This window comes from Echeneis naucrates, chromosome 18, assembly GCF_900963305.1.
Source record: "Echeneis naucrates chromosome 18, fEcheNa1.1, whole genome shotgun sequence".
Classification (NCBI taxonomy): Eukaryota; Metazoa; Chordata; class Actinopteri; order Carangiformes; family Echeneidae; genus Echeneis; species Echeneis naucrates.
In genome coordinates this window covers 2,123,857-2,145,414 of record NC_042528.1, presented here as the reverse complement: position 1 = coordinate 2,145,414, position 21,558 = coordinate 2,123,857, and the positions used below count along the sequence as shown (strand labels likewise).

The 21,558-nt window shown below is 42.2% G+C and overlaps 1 protein-coding gene across 5 annotated transcripts in view; it reads right to left on the bottom strand.

Annotated features, from left to right (window-relative positions):
• htr2cl1 (5-hydroxytryptamine (serotonin) receptor 2C, G protein-coupled-like 1) overlaps positions 1 to 21,558 on the bottom strand; it is a 122,644-nt gene that overhangs the window by 74,563 nt on the left and 26,523 nt on the right. For all 5 annotated transcript variants that reach the window (XM_029526754.1, XM_029526757.1, XM_029526756.1 and 2 more), the window contains 2 exons: positions 8,897 to 9,021; positions 6,915 to 6,972 (listed from right to left, as the gene is read on the bottom strand). The gene's annotated coding sequence lies outside the window, so the exon portion shown is untranslated. The remainder of the gene's footprint in view (positions 1 to 6,914; positions 6,973 to 8,896; positions 9,022 to 21,558) is intronic.

The following is a 21,558-nucleotide window of genomic DNA, read 5'->3' as shown; positions in this document are numbered from 1 at the left end:
TGAAAGGAGTCCCTGGTCTCTGTCTGGGGGTAAAAACCTGTAAAGATGAGAGCTGACTCAACAGCAGCTGAGTCTGAAGCTGCACAGGAACTCTGGAAATTACTATCAAGATGTGACTGGATGCCCGCCCATCATTTGTGATTAATTTCTAATGATCACACACATCCAGGGTGTGCGAGTCCCATATGAGTGGAAATACTTCGGAAACTTTGAGTCTCAGGAGAGAGATTCCGGACAGTTTTTAACCCCATCGATATCGATGAGAACCTTTCAGTTTGAAAGGAGCTCTTTCCAAACCACACTGGTTTTAGCTTTCCTGATTTTACTGGACACGTGCTAATTTCCCCGCTTGTTCAATCACCTGGAGAATTATTAGTGAGTGTCGATCCTCCGTCGAGCCAAAAGTTTCATCAAAAGCAGATTTTCACAAAAGAGAAAAATTACGCCTAGAAGGGATGGCCATCATCTGGCAGTGAAATGGGCTGCTGCACCAGCACAGACATGTCCTTCATTGGTAAATCAGAAAAATCTGACCGGAAGCTCTTCTGGTTATTCAAATGGATTTGATTAGCAGCTCACGTAGGCCCCTCTCATGATGTTTGCCTCGTAAAACACACTCATCCTTGTGACTTTGCAGCGTCTGACCTTGGAGTTAATATTACCTAATATGAGATTTGCTGGGAAATTTACAGCACGACGTTGAGATGTACGTGCATGTACAACTCAGACATGCTGAGTGTGAGAAACACAAGTTTTCCTTCTTTGGAAGTCAATGGGATCTGAATCTTTGGAAGTCTGGAGCTTTGTATGGCACACAGGGGACGACACGTCACACAAATGTGCGTAGACAAATACAAACACACACATGAGACAAAAAGAGACAACTTGTCAGCAGTCTATTTCCCCTCAGGAGTGTTTTTTTTATTATTTTTTTACTGACAGTGAAAAGACAGAGATGGAGGTTGAATTGCAGTGACAGAAGAGCCAGCCTGGAGAGGAATTTGTCTTTCTTTCCTCTTTCCAGTCGAAAACAGCGGCCTCTTGGTAACACTCACACATACATACAAAACAGGCACACAAAATAGAAATTGAACATGAGGCAGAAATTAGAAGTGTATTCTTGCTTTGAGCGGTAAAATGATCTCTGCGCTTTAATTATCGACTTCCTGTGTTTCATTTTGATTTTCCTGCGTCGTTTCTCTTTCTCCCAATCACACGTTTGGGAAATATGACGGCGGGTATCAATTTTGTATGCCGGTTCTGTCCGCGGGAGCCCGCCCAATTCTCCACGTTGGACACACACAAAATGCACACAAGTTAGAGACACAGTTTTCAACAACACACATCTTTACATGAGGAGTGCGTTGGGACTGCTTTATATTGTAATGGGCTTTCATACCAGCGCTGAACTCGGTAACAGGTTTCATGTTATCAGAGGGAATTATGAGAATAAGCAATTTGACGGCTCCCGAAATGACGACACACTCAGGACATGTAGGTTTCTAAATGAATGACGTGCAGCGGCGTGTGGAAGATGATTATTATGCAGCTCATCAATTCGGTAGTGACTAATGCACCCAGAGAGCTCCGGCGGCGAGTTTATGGTCCCCGACATTCGCCAAATATGAGCCACCATCCAACGTTCATTACTGTCATCTGTCGCTTGACTTTGACATCTGATCTGTGAGATCAGATCAAGGAAACGACGCGGCAGAGGATGAAGTGCTGGTGGAGAGAAAACAGCCGAGGCAGCTTTGAGCGGTGACATTTTCTGGCTGACAATTGATAAGGCAGTGGTGTGAAATATATTTCTTCGGGGTCGAACTGCTCCCAAAAAATGTTCTCTACGAAGTCAGACAGGGAGCAATGTTGGCTTTGAACTGAGTGAAGAATTCTTCTGCACCGTATCTCGGCCTCATCGCCGTGTTCGCTTCGGTGTCTGACTCTACTTTCTTGTTAAAACCGAAGCTTAAGAGCTCTTAACACCAAAGTCTGAGTTTCTACAGCAGCTGACATCACCTGTTACACTTCACATCCCCCATGATGCCTCATCAGCTGGCCTCCCGCTGACCCCCGTCTCCAACATCATGGCATATTTGGAGAAGAAAGGAGTAGTTAGCGCGATGGGTGACGGGGAGCGGATCCTGACGAGCGATCTTATTTTATTTAACAAAAAAAAAAAAAAAGATTTTCCATTTACAATTGCATACGGCTGATGTTTCTGCCATTCAGTTCGTTCAAATTGTCTTTTCGGAGCATCTGGTCTTCACCACATGACGCCGTATAAGATTTTGGGCTCTGTGAATAAATCAGCCCACACATAAGCGTCTATATACACATTTCCAGACCATTTGCTGTGTATTTATATGTGGACGGACCTGCTGTACATTCCTCTTTCCCATCTGCTAACAGTTTTCCCGACACCGGGCCGGAGCAGTATGGAACACTGAGAACGCAGAATGTCTGACTCACGCTGCCCGATTTTAGATTTAGCTGCGTGACCACTTTAATAATAGAAGCAAGAGTGTTTTCCGTACCATTTTTCAAATATCAACATTGCATCACACCAAAACTTTGAAAATAAATGTCCCTCACAGCAGGCGATGCTTACTAAAGGAGAGGAGTCAATGTGCAGTAAAAACAATATTTGAAGTGTTACTAACACATTTCATCTGTGTATAGTGAAATTATGGTCAATGGCATGCAAGCTTCTTTTTTAAGAAGCTCAGTGTGTTGCTTCAAAGTCAGAGACACGGATGTCAAATAATTAAAGAGTTAAATGATAAAATTATTTAGAAGATGAATTCGTACATTGAATTTTGGATTAATCTGAAAGCTGTAAGTCTCCTAGCTTTGGACTAACTCGCTCCGTGCTTCGATGCTTCTCATTCATTATTTAACGTTCGATGTCCCCGAGTGAATCATTAGCTGGTGAGGATGTTAACTTTGGGATCCGTTTGCATTAAATTCTGTCTAAAAGAACATTTCGATTCTCGTTTTAAAATGAATCAAACTCCGCCGCCACCACCCAAAAAAAGGAATAAAAAAAATCCCAGCAGACATTAACTTCATCACCGACTCCTTTTCGACTACCCACGCCTGATAAATCCTGACAGGTTTAATACCGCTGGGTGAAACTGACAAACCGGCTTTAGTCTGCACCCATTTGAAAAAGGGCTTATTGTCACAAATGCGAGGACGGATTTCAGGTGTTGCATCTTTCATCTTTCACTTGATCATTAAAATGTATTGACAAGTCACAGATATTATTAGTGTGAGCGATAGGTGAAATCCACAAACTGTCCACATTTAATTTTCAAGACAAATCCAATGATGCCCAATAAAAGCCGCAGGTTTGGTTTTACTGAAAGTCACACAATCCCTCGGACTTCAGGAGGTTTAAAATGCGTTGGCGGTCTCGTCTTCACTTTTTTAGAAGTTCCTGTTCGGTGTGAGAAGCTGACAGAAGTCACTCCAAGGTCTTATTGTGAGAAAATCCTTTTCTTTTAATCAGGGAGATAATTAATTGGAGGTCAGTCAGGCCAAGTTGAAAGAATGGAGGAGGAAAACCGCTCGGGGCTAATTAGATGTTTTCAAAAAAGATGAAAGTCAGAAAAAATCTCCAAAAACACCAAGACCGTGTTTTCTTTGGAGGGCTGGAGGAAAGTTTTGACGGCTCATGTCATGTCGACGTACTTTCGTGTCTTCGAAGTACAGCGAATGGAACATATTTAATTCATCTGAGGAGGTAAAGTACACAAATAAATAAATAAAAGTTATGTTCGGTCGTGGATAGTTTCACTCCGAGAAAGTCGTAATTTTCACCAAAAAAGAGATCAAAAATGAGGAATCAGTGAGGCATATTTATGAGTCCCAGCGTAAAATGAGTTCTGACTTAATCGGCTCTGCGGAGGTTGATCTCACTGATGATCATGATTAGAAGACAGTTTAGCCAGATTTCAGATGTTAGCTAAAGGGCTACACAGCCTTTTTACCGTTTACATCTCACATTGTGTAAAAGTCAGAAATGTTCAGATGTCTGGAGCGTTTAATATATAGAGCAGTTTAACAGCCTAAGATCTGCATTTTTAAAAAGCAAAAATCATTGCAGTGAAGTTTTACGTCACCTCCCTCAGGCTCGGTGGCTGCAGGTGGGCAGCTTTGTTGTGACGTCACAAAGTTACAGAAGTTCTGACGGCTGCTTTCAAGGCTCAGTTCCTGAATACAGGCTGGGACCTTTTCTCTGTAGATGGAGTCCTTTGATATTTCCGCCGCATTAATATAGAACCTGGATTCATTATCAAAGCACACATGAACATCAGACGTCATTCAGCAGCAAAGATCTCGTCCTTGACGAGCTTAGAAGCGACTCTTTTGCCGTGTTCTCGATGAGTTAAACGTACCTACAGATTTAAAAAGGAAAGGAAAACCAGGCTGTCTAATCAAACCACCTTTTCAACAGCTACAAAAACGTTTAACATTAACATTTAAAAAGAAAATGTGAACCAAGCAGCCTGTCAGACCTTCAGCTCTGCTGTAGCTTCATATCCAGTTTTCTCATGAAATCGTCTGTAGCTGCCATGTGAGCAGACGATACTGAGAACATCCTGCAGAAAGTCACCTTCTCATCATATTTTATTTAGGACATTTTCAATCTAAAATTGCACATCTGTTTCCAAGACTTGGACCAGAAGTCGTTTCTACCTCTTTTCTCTCTTTATATTCAAAGATGCATTCCTTCACATAATTCAACTCTGTTTGATCATGAGGTCATTGGATTTATTCTGTTTGCTTCGTCCCGTTGCAGCGATTCATTCAGCTCATTCTTCAGGGTGAAAATATAAATATTCAATGAGCTAAAGAAACTAACTTAACGCACACACACTCAAAACATTATGATTCTGCTCATGGGTCCTCCCTCCTTTGTTGCTGTTTTCACAATTTCCAATCTTTTCCACTTTGCAGCCAAGATGGCTGATGGCTGAAAATGGTTTTTCAATTTTTCCTCCCCATTTTGAGCAAACCGTCTGCTCATAACGAGCTGCATGTCGCCGTGTTCGTCCATGTGAATGGACTAATGCGCTCAAAATTGAAAGTCTAAGAATGGATGCACACACGTCTCTTTTCTTTCTTTTTGGTAAAGGGACGTGATTAATGACAGGCGAGACCGGCCGGGCATAATGATACGTCAAAACATAATTTCTCATGAATACTGGGCTGCAACACAGTCACACACAGACAAACACAAAGAGCAGGAGCGAGCTGCAAGGAAACTGAATCATGCCAGCGAAGACTTGAGGAGCAGAGGAGAGGAGGAGAATAGGAGAAATGAAAGAGAAACCTGCTGGCTTCTCACATTACTGTCCAACGCAAGCTGCGTCTTTCATGAGCTTATAAATAATAAACAATATTTCATTAGCTGCACATTTTAATTTCAACAGGCCTGAGCTGAGAGATCAGAATATAATCCTTTAAGCAGCTCAGTAGTGAAGACCGTCATCCATCTAGCGGTCAATAGCTGCTCTCCGGCCTCAAGCCTCAACATCATCCATTAAGCACAAAATAATGGTGATTGATCGATATGTGACTCAACAACACTTTGCCATGTGCCAGCACAACTGAACTCTCTGCCAAGCAGCGCGAAACCAAACTGCATCTACAGCGCTGAACTCTACAGATTTCCACATCAGCTTGACAAAGTCAACGACTTTTATTCTGAATGGGCTCCTGTGCAGCGTGTCCACTCCCTCTCTCTCTCACTCTCTCTCTCGAGTGATTCATGAAACAAAAAGAAAAATCCAGATCAAAAAAGGAGGAACAAAAATGGGCTATGCAGAATAATAACAGCCGTTTGCAAAGGGTGCTTGGCTGCAGTGTCCTCGAGGCACAGCAAGAGTCTGCCAGCCTGGCTGCATCATCAAATGTGGAAATGCATTTCAACTGAAGTCCGGCTGTTCACACCAGCGTGCGCAGCAGAGAGAAACAAAAAAACAGAACCTCCTGTCCTCATCCTCATAATGATCCCACCCTGTCTGACAAACGGCAACAGAGCTTGACGGCTCTTGTTCCAATTCTTCGATGATTACACCCCAGTGTCCTCCTGGGATCATTCACACGAGGTCTAATGTATGACCGGTGGAATTATTGGTTCATCATCGTCCCTCTCGTTTTCTCCATGGGCTGAAAAAGCTGGATTCAAGAACGGCTCAAACTTAAACTGAAAAAAAATAAATAAATGGTCATCATCAAGCGTCACTTTTCTCTCAGGAGAAATTTAATATGTGGGTCAGTTTCATCGACACGTGGTGGGAACCGAGTGATGAAATGTCTCCTCAGTGAAATGAAATCACACCGCTCACACCTCGACACAAAGATTTCCCTCAAGGTCACACTTTGGGAGACAGTTCCTAAATTTAATTGGTGTTGTGTGCAGTCCTGTTGAATCTAACACATTGGCCAAGAGAGGAGAGGATTTCCAGGAATGTTTCATTTCATCTCATTTTCAGATCCCCTGGATTGTCACTACCTTACCTTCATGTTGAGTGGATTAAACATAACCTGGTGTGATATTGGAAAATATTTCTCTGAACCCCTCCCCGCCCTTCCTCAGGAACCTTCCCCCTCTCCATCTCTAACTCATGTATGCAATGAAGTAACGACTAATCCGCGGGTGCAGCGAGTGGGTGGATGTGTGTGTGCGTGTCATGAAACCACCACCGGGGTCAGACCACTGGGGGTAATCCCTGACCAGAACCAACTTCCCCAGCTTTCCTTGTGAGTAATCCCTCTCAACGGTCTCCATTCAAACGAAGGAGCTGCAGCTGCACAACAACATCATCATCACACCCCCTAAAGTGTGTGCTCCTATTTTGTAGTCGGTAGTTGGAAATTCCAGTCACCCCAGCAGTTCTTACCTCAGAGGCTTCCTTCACAGTCGGCAGGTAGAGGTGGTTTTAATCCTGCATCACAGACCTGGGCAGCAAAAAGGAAGACACAAAGAGGAGCGGTTTATTTAGCACGGTGTATTTGGAGTGTTCATTATTCAGCACGTTTTGTTCTCCAAAAGGATTCAAGATCATTCTAACTTCGGCGTCCATCTTGGCGTCCCTGCTTTAAATGCACAGCTGGACATAAAATATGTAGAAATATCCTGTTAAATCTGATGAAAAAATTATGAAGCGTACGAAGAAGAAGAAGTCTTACTGAGATCAAACATAAAGTAAGAAGACGTCTTTGATGATGAAAACCACTGCTGGGTATCAGCAGAGAAAATGACAGCAGAATGATGGTATTAACATAATGCAGAGTTATGGTCAATTTGTTTATAAGATTATGGATCGCTCTGAGCACTTCAGTCTGTTTCTCTTTCTTTTCCAAGATTTAACAAAGTGATCAAAGGCTTTCTGCCCAGTCACAAGATTAATATAATTCATATTCAGCCTCCCACACTCCATCCTGACGTCTCATTAAGGGACGTCAGGACCCGACTGGAAGCCTCTAAATTTTTTATATATTTTTTTTTTTTTAAGGGCGAAAAATTAAGTAATGACGGCGTCCTCCAACTCGCCCCCTTTGAAGCTGAAAGGAGACAGCGGGAGTGAACAGAAACATTTCTCCGTTTGAGAATAGACAGAGGGTCGACTCTTCCCACACAACAACTCGTCATAATATTTGAGCTGCGTTCAAGAGGGATAAAACAAAACTGAGCGCTCATCTGAAATGACAATTTCTAATTACGAGTGTGCAAAAGCGGGACCATTTAATGAACTGAACAGCAAATACACACACAGAGACTGATGACTCTGCAGGCCATCACAGTCTGGCGTCACGCTGGATTTCACAATTTAAGACACTGTCATTGCCAAGGCAAGTATTGTGGTGGTTCACCTAAAACACAAACGCACAACACTGTTTCAAGGTAAACAAAGGAAGGTGCTTATTCAACCTCTCTTTTGTCTTGTCTGAAGAGTCAGGAAACAAAAGTAGCACCATTTAATAGAAAGGCAGCTCAGATAGGATTGAAAACTTTGCAAATCAATGCATTCTTTGCAAGGTCCCCCATTTTTATGATATTTTTTACTGTATAAAATAGCTGGACTCGGTAACACAAGATTGAGCTTATATATTAATGGCATGTCGTTATTAAAAATGTCAAACAGAGCAAAGAGTTGTGAGTCACATACAATACAGAAATAATGTTGAAAAGCAACTGCAAGGTCATCATTTACAGATTTAAGATGTGCACACTTTGGTTTGTGCAGTTGAAGGATGTCCAGTTTCACAATGAACACAACACTCAGATTATTTAAGACCCAAGGACACAAAAAGAAAAGAGAACGAAAGAAAGGAGGTGGAAGAAGACAGCACATTCATCTGAAGAGGGGAATTTTCACAGAAAGGATTCTGCCAACCACGCTGAGAGCAAATGAAGTAAAAGCAGAAGTGGATCAGAGAGACAGAAACACAATGCTGGCAACTGATAGGAATGAGCATGTTGCAGGGAACAAGCTGTAAGGCAGAGACAGGATGGGGGGAAACAAAGAGAGAACAGCCACAGTCTCTGCTGATTCCTTTCTTCACTTCTCTGATATGTGAAATAAAATATTAAGGTTACGTTTGAATTCATGAGCATGTAAATTAACATTAAATGGCCCGATGAGAATAATAATGATAATTCTGTAGAAAGGTGGCTAAGATTTAAAACAAGTTTTGTGTAAACTCCTGGTTGCTTTAGCCAGCTCACCAGCTGAGATTAAAAAGATTTTTTGTTTTTTGAGGGGGAGGACAGGGCGAAGGTGGCGTGCCTGTTTGGGAATCAAACAAGCAAAATAAAAACCTGATAATCTGGTCTAAAGAAGGAGCAACCAAACAACAGGAAGTGGCACACACCGCTAACCTTTTGTGTCGAGATGAAAGTCAGCTGCGGTGCAGCATCTTCCATGTAAATCCAGAAAACATGAACTCAGCTCGGGCAGGCTTGTTATGGTCGAGAAGCTCGTTCCTCATTCAGTTGATTGGTCACTTTGGAGGGAGAGAGAGAGAGAGAGAGAGAGAGGAGGAAATAAATTTAAAAACACTGCCCACGCCTGGCACACAGCTAACACCGCAGCTAACACTATCTTACATCACAGGGCAGAACTGATGGAGCACATCATCCCAGGGTGCATCAGAAGAGGTGCACCGCTGAGGCGTGCACTCGATGGCATTTAAAAAAAAAAAAAACAAAAAAAAAAAAAGCCACAACACCACAAGCTTCATGACTTCCTCTCTGTGAGGATGGCTGTCATCTTCAAAGTGCTGGAGAAGCTTCAGAAACCAGAGGTTTGGCCTCAGGTCGGCCCTTCAATGCCTTCAGCCTCATCTGCAATTAGCGTTTTGCTGTTTTCCAATTGTGCTTTTGGAGCCGGAGTGCTGCAGCACTCGGTGGGCAAACGTGCTGAAGTAACGTGTGTATTTTTCCAGTTGTGTCTTCTGACCTCACAGTGTTTTTTTTTTTTAACTGATGTTCATTAAAACGCATCGTTCATAAATAATCTAACTAATTTCATCCACCGTTACCTTCAAAGTGCCCAAATGAAAGTGACAATTTTTGGCGTTTTTGTTAAATCTTTTTTATTCCTTTGCTCAACTAAGTAAAAACGAAAAAAAAAATAAAAATAAAATCACATTTGTCCTTCTGTTAGAAAACTACAGCCATCTCTCCTCTTTCTTTCTGCTTACCTGATTAAAGTTTGAACACAAAGTCAATAAACATTGTAAGTGCTTCTACAAGGACACGGCCAAAGCTTTGCAGGCTTTTCATCCTCTCACAAAGGAATTGTTGTGCTAACGGTTTCTTTCTTGTCCTCATTTAACACGATATTGAGTTTTTGCCCTCGTGGGAAAAAAGCTAATTTTAATTAGTCAGGCCGCATTAATAGAATGAATTATTTACCTGGACGCAATAACTCATCTGCTCACATGGTGAAATGCACACACATTGACACAAACGTACACACTTCTGCTCCTTGTTGGATCAACAATGGCTCAATTTAACGAGGAAGGCTCGCTGCGCTGCAGTAAATCTCTGCTGTGTCCTGAGAGGGTTTCTCTGCTCGGTCTGTTAATGGCTTCCAATCGCCGACGTGAACGACTGGATTGATAAGCTGAAACAGAAGTGGGGTGTTTAAAGTAGTGTGTTGCTGAATCAGCAAGCCTTTTCGCAAGCAAACCAACGATTTAACAAATAGCTGTATTTAGCTTGTGGTTTTTTTTTTTTTGTTTTTTGTTTTTTTAAGTTGGATCGACTTGTCTTTGTTTTTGGAAAATAATTAGTTGGGGAGGAGACTAATAATCCGAAACCTGGACCACTAACACTCACACAGCACGAACAGACTTAGTTGTTTGCTTCTCGGGCTCACCTTAAGGAGAATTTAAGAGTAACAGATGTGATCAGGTAAGAAGAGGCCCTGAATTGGCCTTTATGCAACCGAGGTGTTTGGCCCAGAAGACAGTCCGTCCGAGTTCAGAGTTTCTCATTTCAGCTGCACATCGGGTGGAGAGCTGTTAGTGCTCCGGCTGCCCGAGGCTGCTCGAGGTACAGGTTAACAGATTTTCCCTGCGTAGAGGATGACATGCAATGCATCACTGCACTCTCTCACTACAAGCCCTTCGACAATAAGTCTGATTCATACTTTCCTGATGCTATGCGAAAAAAATGCTTTAATCATTTTTCCAAAATGCTTTCCAAAGCCTTGACACAAGGGTGCAACCTTTTATTTGTATTTCTGCAAATGAGACCCATTAAAAGCATTCTGGATTAGTGATTAGTATTTCCTGTTCGAACACTGTCGATGAAATCCTTTAATATTGAAGAAAATTCACAAACGTGTTCATTCCTAAGCTTTGAGAATGTCTGTGTGATTTACAAGGTGCTGATCGGTCTGGCCAATCTAGAATAACCAATAAATACCCTTGCTCTGTATTTATGTGCGTTTTTGTTTCATACTGCAACGCCTGCATCTCCGCTGAGCCGTAGAGTTTCCGTTCAGTCTTTCTCTGAATCCCCGATGGACCGTCGACAGGTGACGCTGCTTGAAGTAAGAACAATGCAAGACAATCATCCATCAAAATCACGACTTCCAGACGCCTAATCTGAATCGGAATGAGTCATAATTTCCAGTTCTGGCTTCGCGGCGGCGAGGCGGTCGACTCATCTCTTGTAATTTGCCCTGGTGATTATCTGGACGAGACACGGAGCCATTGAGAAGCAGCCGCAATCATTTTCCAGAATATGAATGAGAACAATGACGATTACCTTCATTAGTCAGAGTGGCGGGACTTGTACACGCGTTGCCATATTTCACTATATGACATTTTCCGAGTGATAGTACTTGACGTAAATGAGTTATGGGAGCACAGCGAAGCCCCTCGGTCCTCCATCCTGCAGGAAGACGATTACAATGTTTGAGAATCCGTCTGTGATGGAGTCAGCGATGGAGAAAATTATAGATGTGTGAAAAACATCTACTCCTGATTATGAACAGATGGTCCATTTAATTTAACAAATACACTTTATCATCTCATGCTGTATTAAGTACAGTAGGCCTTCATTATAAATTTGAAATATTTACAAAAAAAATTGGAAATCCCTATTTATACTTTTTACAGTATCGTGGGTCGTTTGTGTTATTGATTGTTATCTGTTTATATGTTTCATCTCAATAGGTAGCTTTTTATTTTGAATATTTGGATAATTAAACATTTTTAAATAAACAATCCGTCCAATGAATGTGTAAATTCGTCAAAACAATTTTCAGTCATGAAGTTTCTGTTTTTCTGCAATGAATCCAGGTTTAGAGACAAAAACAAGTCAACACTGGTCTGACTTTGAAAGACAAAATGCTTGTAAATTAGTCTGTAATTAGCTTAATGCAAATAATTCAACTGTAAATTTTTAAATCATTAAATCAAACTTTTCCTTGAGCATCCTGTAGATTACCATAAAGTCATTAATAGACTCGCATCCATCTGGATTAGATTCTTATGTGTATTTACTGAAAGTGCACATTAATTCCTGTCCTTTTATGTAGCATTTCATCACAGATGATGGGAGTCTGCCCTTGAGAGCCATCAAACGTCTGCATTGAAATTGAGATAAATATGTGTTGAAATAAATGTGTGCCTGACCTACACACCGACAGAGGCAGATGGAGACGTGGTTTAAAGACAGATGTGCCAGTGTAAGAACAAGAGTGCGAAACAGATGGGGGGATGGAAAATGTCCTCATAAATAATGGACAACATATCCACGGAAGAGGTCGATAATTATGAGAGACACAGAAACAGGCAGTCAAGTACACAGATATAAATAACGGAAGACCCTAAGCAAACCTGAGAGACACAATAGTGTCGTTAGAGAAAAAAAAAGAAATCAGTGTGTGTGGAGTCACATGGCTCCGCTCGACATCTGACTCGAATAGGAAGACTTCGAGCTCCATGTGGGACCGACTTTACTTTACTGAGTGAATGAACCTGAAAGCATTTTTCCAAACAAGGCGACAAACTGAAGATTTTCATCAAAATTCGCTTGAGCATTCGATGCAGTTTTATTAAATCTCTGCCAGTTTCTCTCCCTTTTTTGCTCGCACAATATAATATGTATGGCACGTATACACACATGCGCGCACACTGCTGTGTTGCGTTTGTTGAAACCCTGTTGGGCGACTTGTCAGCTCTCGTTGGCTTTTGGGAACACAGCCATTCCCTCTCCGTCGCTGCCGTTGCGTGTGTTACATGTCACTGCAGGAACATGTACGAGAGAACGAAAAACACAAAGCGCACACGCTGCTTCGCCTGCCTCGCAGTCCAAAGCAAACATGCAGAGCTCAGTGTTGCATGCTGGGTGTTGCACCATGCAAAGCCCTGCAGGGACACGACAATAAACAGACGCCCGTGGAATCAGATTCATAAATAAAGTAGAAAAACGCTCGATGGAAGAAGAGTGTGTTTTATTCAGACCTTCGGGGTTTCACTCCTGCATGGCGGCCATGTTGGAGTCGTGCTTTTGAACTGTAGAAACTGCAGGGTAACATCCTGCGCTGCTTCAGCCCTAACTACTGCAGTTATTTGGACTCAACGCTGCGTCGGCTGCTAACCTTTGAGCACATTATCTGTTTAGCAATCGGAAAGCAACCTTTTGATGGAAGCGGATAATTTCATGCAATTGAAATTATCGGTGCCCTTTCCTAATTGTATTTGTGAGGCTTTTTGTTCCGTCCTCCTGTTTCCAGCCGTTGCACGTCAGTGACATGAACCTTTACTACATTTTCTCTGTGTGTTTTGCCTCCCCTTTCATTAGAAAGTGCGACTGCGCTTTGCTGCAGTCAGACGGACATTAAATCAGTATATTATGAGTATCTGAGCTGAAACGGAACCTGCGGACGCCAAAAATAATCAGACTCAGTGGCGAATAATATATCAGCAGAATATGAGTCCTTCTTTAACAAAAAGGCCACAAAGAGCAGCAATTTTACACTCATTAACCTTAAACTTGACTTTCACCCAGCTGCTAATGAGGTATGTTAACTGGACTCTATTGACAAGCCATTTCCAGACTGCACGTGGCCTCAGTTTATATTCCAGGCAGACATCAGTCATTGATATTCTGAGCAGCTGCTGCGCCATCAGTGCTCTGATTGTTGCTCTCCTGTGGTGGTCGGATCAGACTAAAGTGTTTTGCATCTCTTTTTGAGTCAATAATTTCAGCTTCTAAGACGTTTTTTTTTTTTTTTTTTTTTAAATCACACGCGTTGGAGGTATCATGCAAACTTCTGTGGTAGTTTTGTTAACGAACAGATGCACTCGAGACGTCGCCATTTTGATTTTCAGATCTTTTTAGTGGCTCTCCACTCAATGTGTAATTAGCATCTGCCTTAGTATACCACATGCAGATTTTATGCTGATTATGACCCCAAAATTAATGAAAATATGTGAGTCACGTTGGTAGTAAACTGTCTGTGAGTTGTTTGGGTTTTTTCTAATACATCGATGGACCTGCAGCAGTAAAAATATTGACCACGCTTTTCATAATTCTCCTCAGTAGCTGTAATATTTTTTTACACTTTTAATTTTTTTCCCAAGCCCAACAGGAAGAAGCATAATCTTTGTTCTGATGAGCCCTGTCTGTTTTTAATCAGTAAGATCTTCACATCACTGAGTTATTCATGGAGCATTTATTCCAAATAAATAAATATATTTTTCATAATGAGATTTTGAGGTTTGAGGTGACAAATTTGTTCGTGATCCATTTTCCTTCGCAGCTTGTGATGCAAACTGGAGAAAGCAGCTGTTATTTGACTGCTGCAGCTGTTGGTCAGATGAGATCAGGCAGGCGAAGGACGGCAAAGGGAGGCGTTACAGGGCGAGAAAAATGGAGGAGGTGAAGACGCTCCATTCTTTTAACAGCAGGTTTGAGCCCCTACTTCGGCTCCAAACCTCAGTTGGATGATGAGTAATCAGAAATAATTAGAATTCACGGCTCAGGCATCAGCCAGAGGGAGCGCAGTTATGCATGAGAGAAGAAGAGAAGAGGCTTAGAGAGCAAATAAAACAATGCAGGAGAATCCCAAGAAAGGGGAGATGAAGACCGGGAGCTACGACTCGTGGAAAAGACGTTCTCACACATCTTGGATCCATTCATAATTTCCTACTCATCTCAGACACTCATCCCTATTTAGCAGCAGCGCAGCGGGGAGGCGTAAGAGCGCCAACGCCTCTCAGCATGGAGGTCCAAATCCAGACGGCCTGCGTCTTTTAATTGATAATTCCCCTCCAGTGTGCCTGGATTCCTCCGTTGAGTTGAAGGTGTTTTTAATATGTACGGGTGGCGGTTCGTTTTTAATATTTGCTTTATAAAGTCAAACTGTTGGCACAAATGCCAAGTTGTGGTTGTTGTGCTGCAGCTCCAAGTCAACAAACTCCACTCACACACACATAAAAAATTTGCCTCCTTGTGTTTGTGAGGCCTCCTGCAGCGCCTCAACCTGTGTGCCCTGATTCTGAGGTCCGACACCTAAATGGCCAACCCCATGTCGGTTCCTTTCAGCCTTTAAAAATCATGTCTTCTCCTCCGTCCGCCCACACCAACCAGCCACACATGCTGAATTCAGCTGGAGAACAGAGACTTTAGCTGTGTGGTGGGAATGTTATGCAAATTTTTTGTGGAGAGAGGAGATACGCTTCAAAACTCTGCCAGCTTTCTAACTTCAGAAAAAGAAAAGGTCCGCCTCCGGCGTCGGCTCTCAGTGAGTAATGAAAGTTTGATGATGAACTCCAGACTGCTAAGTAAACGGCTCCTAATGCTGAAATTGGATATGTAGCAATAGCTAAACCTACAAATGAGCCCTTTAATCCTTTAGGACCACTAGTCATATTGAATCCAAATAACGGATTGGCGGTAGAACCTTTAGCCCTCTGACTCCTAAGGAGGGTATCTGTATTTCAGTTGTTAAGCCTTAAAATGCTTTAAATCCATGTATCATAAAATGTTTATAAAAGTTTTCATCTCTTCAGTCTCAGAAGTCTGATTTTCACTGCTGACTCACATCAGCCACATCAGAACAGTCTACAGAGTCTCAGCCTTTCGCTGCCCGCCTCCCTTCACCTCTCCACCCATCGCTCATCTTGATGTATAGCTAACGGTTGGTCGGTTCCCCTTCACACCTCTTATCACCTCCTGCTTTCTTTCTCAAAGGGTGTCTGGCTGCTTCCATCTTCATACATCTCTCTTCCTGACCACTCTTCCTCTTGTTCCTCATCCCTCAGCGTCTCTTTCATAACTTCAGGTGTCATAATTAGCATCTCCATATGAAACACGTCACCATAAATCTAATTTGCGGGTCAGTCCTGTTCACTCAAGACGCAGATGAATGATGTGCCATATGTTGGTCACCAGGGCCCTTTTCACATAGTTTGTGAGTGATTGTGTGTATCTCAGCTGTGTTTGTGTGACTAATTATCAGATGGGCAGTGACCTAAACGATCGTCGCGTTTCCTAAAGTGAAACCGTCAGCTTGACAACACATCTTTGCCATTTACTGCCCTCAGGAAATATCACACCCAGAAGGAAGTGTGAATGTGTGTGTGGACAATAAATGACGGAGCAAATTCTTTATGATCTCACAAAAACTGCCCGCTGAAATCTGTCAACACACATAAATAACCAAACAACAGCCTCTAAATAAAAAGCAAAGTTCTCCAGAGAGAAGACTCGTTGACTCCATCGAGGGATTTCATTCTTCTACATTTAGCCATCAAGGCTAAATGTCAAAATCTACCATATTGCCCTTCTTTACATGGAGCTCTGACTCATTTCCTCTCTGCAAAAGTTAATGACCTGACAAACTGCACAGGAATTTTTGTTGTTGTTGTTATGTCCTCAGTTTCCCCCCTGAGTTGTGACTCTGGCTATAGATAATAGTGAGATGTGTGTACAGCGAATGTGTTTGTGCGCTTCTTTTTTAAAGAGGAAATGATGGAAATGACATTTAATCTACTCTGCTCTGCTGCACTTTGTTCATTTGACAGGTGTTACATTAAAAGCGAACAATGAGCTCATTAAAACACAGTTGTTATATAATAAACTCACCATTTTCCATCTTGTAAGCAATTAGTGATGAAACAAGAAGTGTCATTATGTGGTTCACTTTTAAGAAGCACACTATAAAACAACTTCTGCCCCTTTAAATAATAAAAGGGTACCAAAATAAAAGGTCAAAGTTCATAATTTTCCAAATAAATTCCCAAATATTCCAGCCACCAAACGAACAGCTCCAGTAACAGTTTCTGTCAATCTTTTGTGTGCAGACACCAACAGCCTGGAACGAAGCTGCGAGGCAATCGGCGCCTACGTGCGTGAATTCACATCTACGGGGTTTCTGTCGACGCCCTCCGAGCCGCCATGGCTTCTTAAAAATGGCTTCTCGTCTCTCCATCATATCTATGCAGCGGTGCATTTTCCCGCCTGCTGTCAAACAAACTCTTTTTTTTGCTCGGCGGTACGCAAGTCGAGGCTTTTCTTTCGGAGCATAATCCGAAGGCAGCCTGTGATTTGCAGGTATTCGGAGCGGGCTTCTTAATGCCAACATTTCTTTGTTTACAAAAGATGACAGATTTCATGCATTTCTGGTCGTCGGTCTGACACGGATGAGCAAAACAGTTTTGTTCCTGACATGTGACAACTGCTAATAGCAGGAAGGCGATGTCATCATTACTGTTCTGATACATTTACACCCATTTAGAAGCCATTATGAAAATGTGTTCTAACATACAAAGCCACAATTTTTTGTGTATTTCAGTGACAGACTGAAAGATTCTGATAGCTAAACGCGTTCCAGCTTAGTCGCAGCGAGAGACTGCAACGTCTCCTCAGGGTCAAAAACTCACAGATGTTGAAACGTCCAACTTTCTGCTGCAGCCTGATGCAAAGTCTGTTTTCTCCCTCATGGCAGCCGAATGAGAACCGGTTTTCTACAACTCGCCCGTTCAAAAAGTATTAAATCTGGAATTTATAACAGTGACTGATCTGAGCAGCCAAACAAAAAAAAAAAAAAAAACGTCATTAAATTTCATCGTGTGGCCGTCGTTTCCTTTTTCCAAACCAGAGTGCGTTCTGTTCTGCCGCCTCCCTCTTTCTTATTATTTATAGACACCTCCTAATTAGGAATGTAGCAACTATGTGCAGCGAGGGTTGTGTCCCAGTCTGACATCAGTCACACTTCCTTACCCCCCTGTGAAATACTGTCTCACACACACACACACACTTTCATGTTCATGGCGGCAGCAGCAGTTTGTACAGGAATACCTCCACTGCACTGGAGGATAATTTGGACAGTGCGAGTGGACGAGCAACCTGAGGCCTGATGTGCACATCACATCTGTCTCACACACACACACACACACACACACACACGTCCCTGTCTACACCCCCTGCCATTCCATTTTGTCATCTCTGGAGTGTCACCTCATCAGATTGCGTGACTCATCGAGGGATTCGTCTCTCTCTCAAGGTCACTTCACACTTCAAATATATCATAAAAACAGATATTAGATAATATGGCTGGCTGTCAATGCTGAACAACTACACACTGTGAGGTAATTATCTTTTATTGTTTAAACAGACTGTTCTGCTTTCCCTGAGTGAGCAAAAGATAAATGAAGTGACGCACCTTGAAAGTGAATGTTGTAGTTGGGTACATTTCTATTTAGCAGTAAATTCTGATCAGTGCACTCAGTTTGGAGGAAGAATCTACGCTTTACTTTGAAAATTTCCCCCCTTCCCTGCTGTTTGTGAACAGCCATAATTTGTTTGAGTCACACAAAGCATTTCTAATTTTTGGAAGTGGCTAATAATTTGTCGCCTCACTGAGGGAATGAACAACCCAACTGATTATTTTCATCTTTCTGTTTTGATCCTCTTTTATTTTTTTTTATTTTACGCCTCTCCATGCTATCCCAAAACTCATTTCACCACAGAGCTACACCAGATGTTATGATACACCGAGGGCTCCATTAAACTCACACTGCAAACCAAAGTGAACAGCCTCCCCTTAATGGGCCGCAGAACAGCTTGGAACGAGGTCTCTCCTACATCATACACACTGCACTATGTGGCAATAAAGGAAATAGAATGGCCTTAAAGCTGCAGAGTCTGAATTTTAACAATGATGAAATAGGAGGAGAGGTCCGGGGAAAAATAAAAACAAAAAAAAAAATTCAACACATTGTCATACAAATGTCTGATTGCTGTGTGGCCCCTCGATGCCGTTTGCCATTCTGGTGTTTATAAGAAAAAAACTCATTAAAGTTGAACTTACAATGAGAAGAGCTGTGATGTTTTCTGCTTTATTTCAAACGGCGCAGATTTGAATCACCAGACTGGAAATGAATGTTATTTTATTTTATCCACAATTCACTCATTGATTCACTCATCCTAAGTATCGATTTTGAAAACACCAGTTAATAAGCAAATACAGTTTAAGGGACACATTAACCTTAAACTCCTGTTTAATAAATGTTGACAAACCACTTAATACCATTTAACATGATGCAGCAAAGCTAATAAGCTCGCTGTGGGTTAGATTCTTTCCAAGCAGTTCTTATTTTGCAGATATTTGTCTTGTATGTTGTTGTGAGCTAGCCCTCAGTTTCTCAGCCTCCCAGCTGATGTTAATTTGACTGTGCATCCGGATACTCGGCCCTTTTTAGTCTGCATGCATCCCGCCTCAGCCCACCAGTTTCCCACTGACGGCCCTTCAGCCTTCTCCGGTTGTCTGCGGCCGATATGGATTTAATCCGTCTCCCTGCGCTGCTCTTCTACCTTTTAGTCTTCCCCTCTACATGTTTTATTCTAGTCTCCCATTATGGCCCCAGCTGACTCTGTTAAGTGACTCTCAAATATCCCTTTTCGCCTCGCCGGCCTCATCAGATCTGTTTTCAGGTCAGATCTCAGAATGGGCCTCACTCAGCCTCCCTGGAACTCATCAGATAAGTGTGCTCTCAAAGAATGTGAAAAAGCTGATTGCTGGGCTTCTTTAAACCCGAAAACATCCCCCAACTTCCTCCTACGCTGACCCAGGATTCAACCTTTTTCTTTTTACCTCTGCAGTTTACAGAATCATATCCCTTTCACTGGAAACACATACATATTTATCTGTGCCGGTTATCGGACGTCTTTTCTCTCTTTTTTTTTTTTTTTTTTTTCATGCCACCGCTGCCTGGATTTTACTGTTCAGGCAATGGAGGGAATCAGGAAAATCAGGAAATATAAAATATTGTAAAGAGTCAACATGGTTCATGGTCCCCAGAAGGCAAGCTCTACATCTATTGTGCTGCAGTCAGGTTACAATGACCAACTGTACAGATCTCATATGTTCGCAGCAACACTTAATGTTGAAAGTAAAAATCCAGACTTCAAAAGGTTTTAACTGTGTCGGATCATTCCTCTCACAGGAGCTGACTGCTTAATAAGCATTAGGAAGGTTCCAAATTTACTGTTTGGGTTTGGCTCTGAGTTTTATTTCACTTCTGAAGATCTGGGCTTTGCATCAAAACAGATCTGGATCCAACTGAGATCTAATTATCCAAATTATAAGAGGTCTGCTCTCTAATCCATATGTAGAGGTTAAGATCATTTAGACTCAAAGGAAGATTAATTAAAATCCTGTGTGTATTTGTTCTGTGTTGTTAAATTAAATTAAATTAAATTGTTATTAGACAATTGGAGAGGAATAACATACTTTACTGAAGCTCTTGAGACGAACAGTTTAGTGAAACAGGGATCGCTTCAGTGACTGAATCCGACCTGCCTTTTTATCTTTGTGCCTGTGTGACCTCTATATTTTCATTCTCGCACTGTTAAATGTTTCAGAAGTTTTTAAACGACACTGAAGTGACCGTATTGGGAATAGAAATGACATAGAAACTGGCTAACCGGGGTCAATTTCACACCTCCAAATCCCCAAGTGTGTGTGTGTTAAATGACAGACCTTTATTCAGGGAGAAGATCTGCCACTTGACACCCGACACCCAGCTCCTGCTTTTCCTCCTCGTGCACTCTGCTGGGTTTGCTTTACGTTTTCAGTCCGGTAAGCTTTATCATGTCGCAGCAACCACAGCTCACGCCGTTACCGCCATCAGATGCTTTTCATCTCCTCTTCTGCTGACTGGAGATGCCAAACTGAACTCGGAATTTGATGTTAATATCAATAAAATGTGTATGTGTATCTCACTCCTTCACGAGGATTATCAGGTTTATTATGACTATAATAATGGATGTCATAGCGAGTGCCACCAGGTGGGGTCTCATCTGGGTGCAGATAAACCCCCAAAGCACCCACGACTTCATGAGGTAGCAAAGTAAAACTGTTCAATTTCAGCATCCTTTCAATCGCTCTTCTTTTTTTGTTTGTTTCTAAACGAAACAAAACATCAGGGGTTACGGATGAAATCTCGAATTGCAAACTTCTGTTCTTGTATATTTCCCCCCCGTGTCGCTCAGCGCCTCCGTCATCATTCATGACACGAGACGGATGGTTTAGCCGGTTTGACAACTCCTTGAAGCGCCCCCAGCTCGTGGAGAAAAACAACATAGCAACACTTTTGGGTCAGCGTTTGGCATGCTTAAACAGCTCTACGGCCGTGAAGGCCAAATAAAGTAAAAAGGCTCGGACGGAGGAATTTGATGTTGATGATTAAAAAAAAAAAAAAGAGCTCAGGTTAACAAATCACAGGCCTGCTTTTTTTTGCAACTATACAACAAAAAAAAAAAAAAAAAGGAGAAGACAAGATGACGAGCATAGACTGAATTTTATCCTTTTAAGGGCCACTCAGACTGACAATGGCTCGGCAATATGACATTGTAAAGGGCGCTGTTGTCGTGGCAACAATCCCAGAGCTGAAATGACGGCACGTTTGACCATCGAGACCGGAGATGCTGCCCAGCAGGTGGGTGATGGAGCAGCTGTAGGAAGCCTTTTATGGCTTCAACATCACAAGTCGTCACCATTTATTGTATTGGAA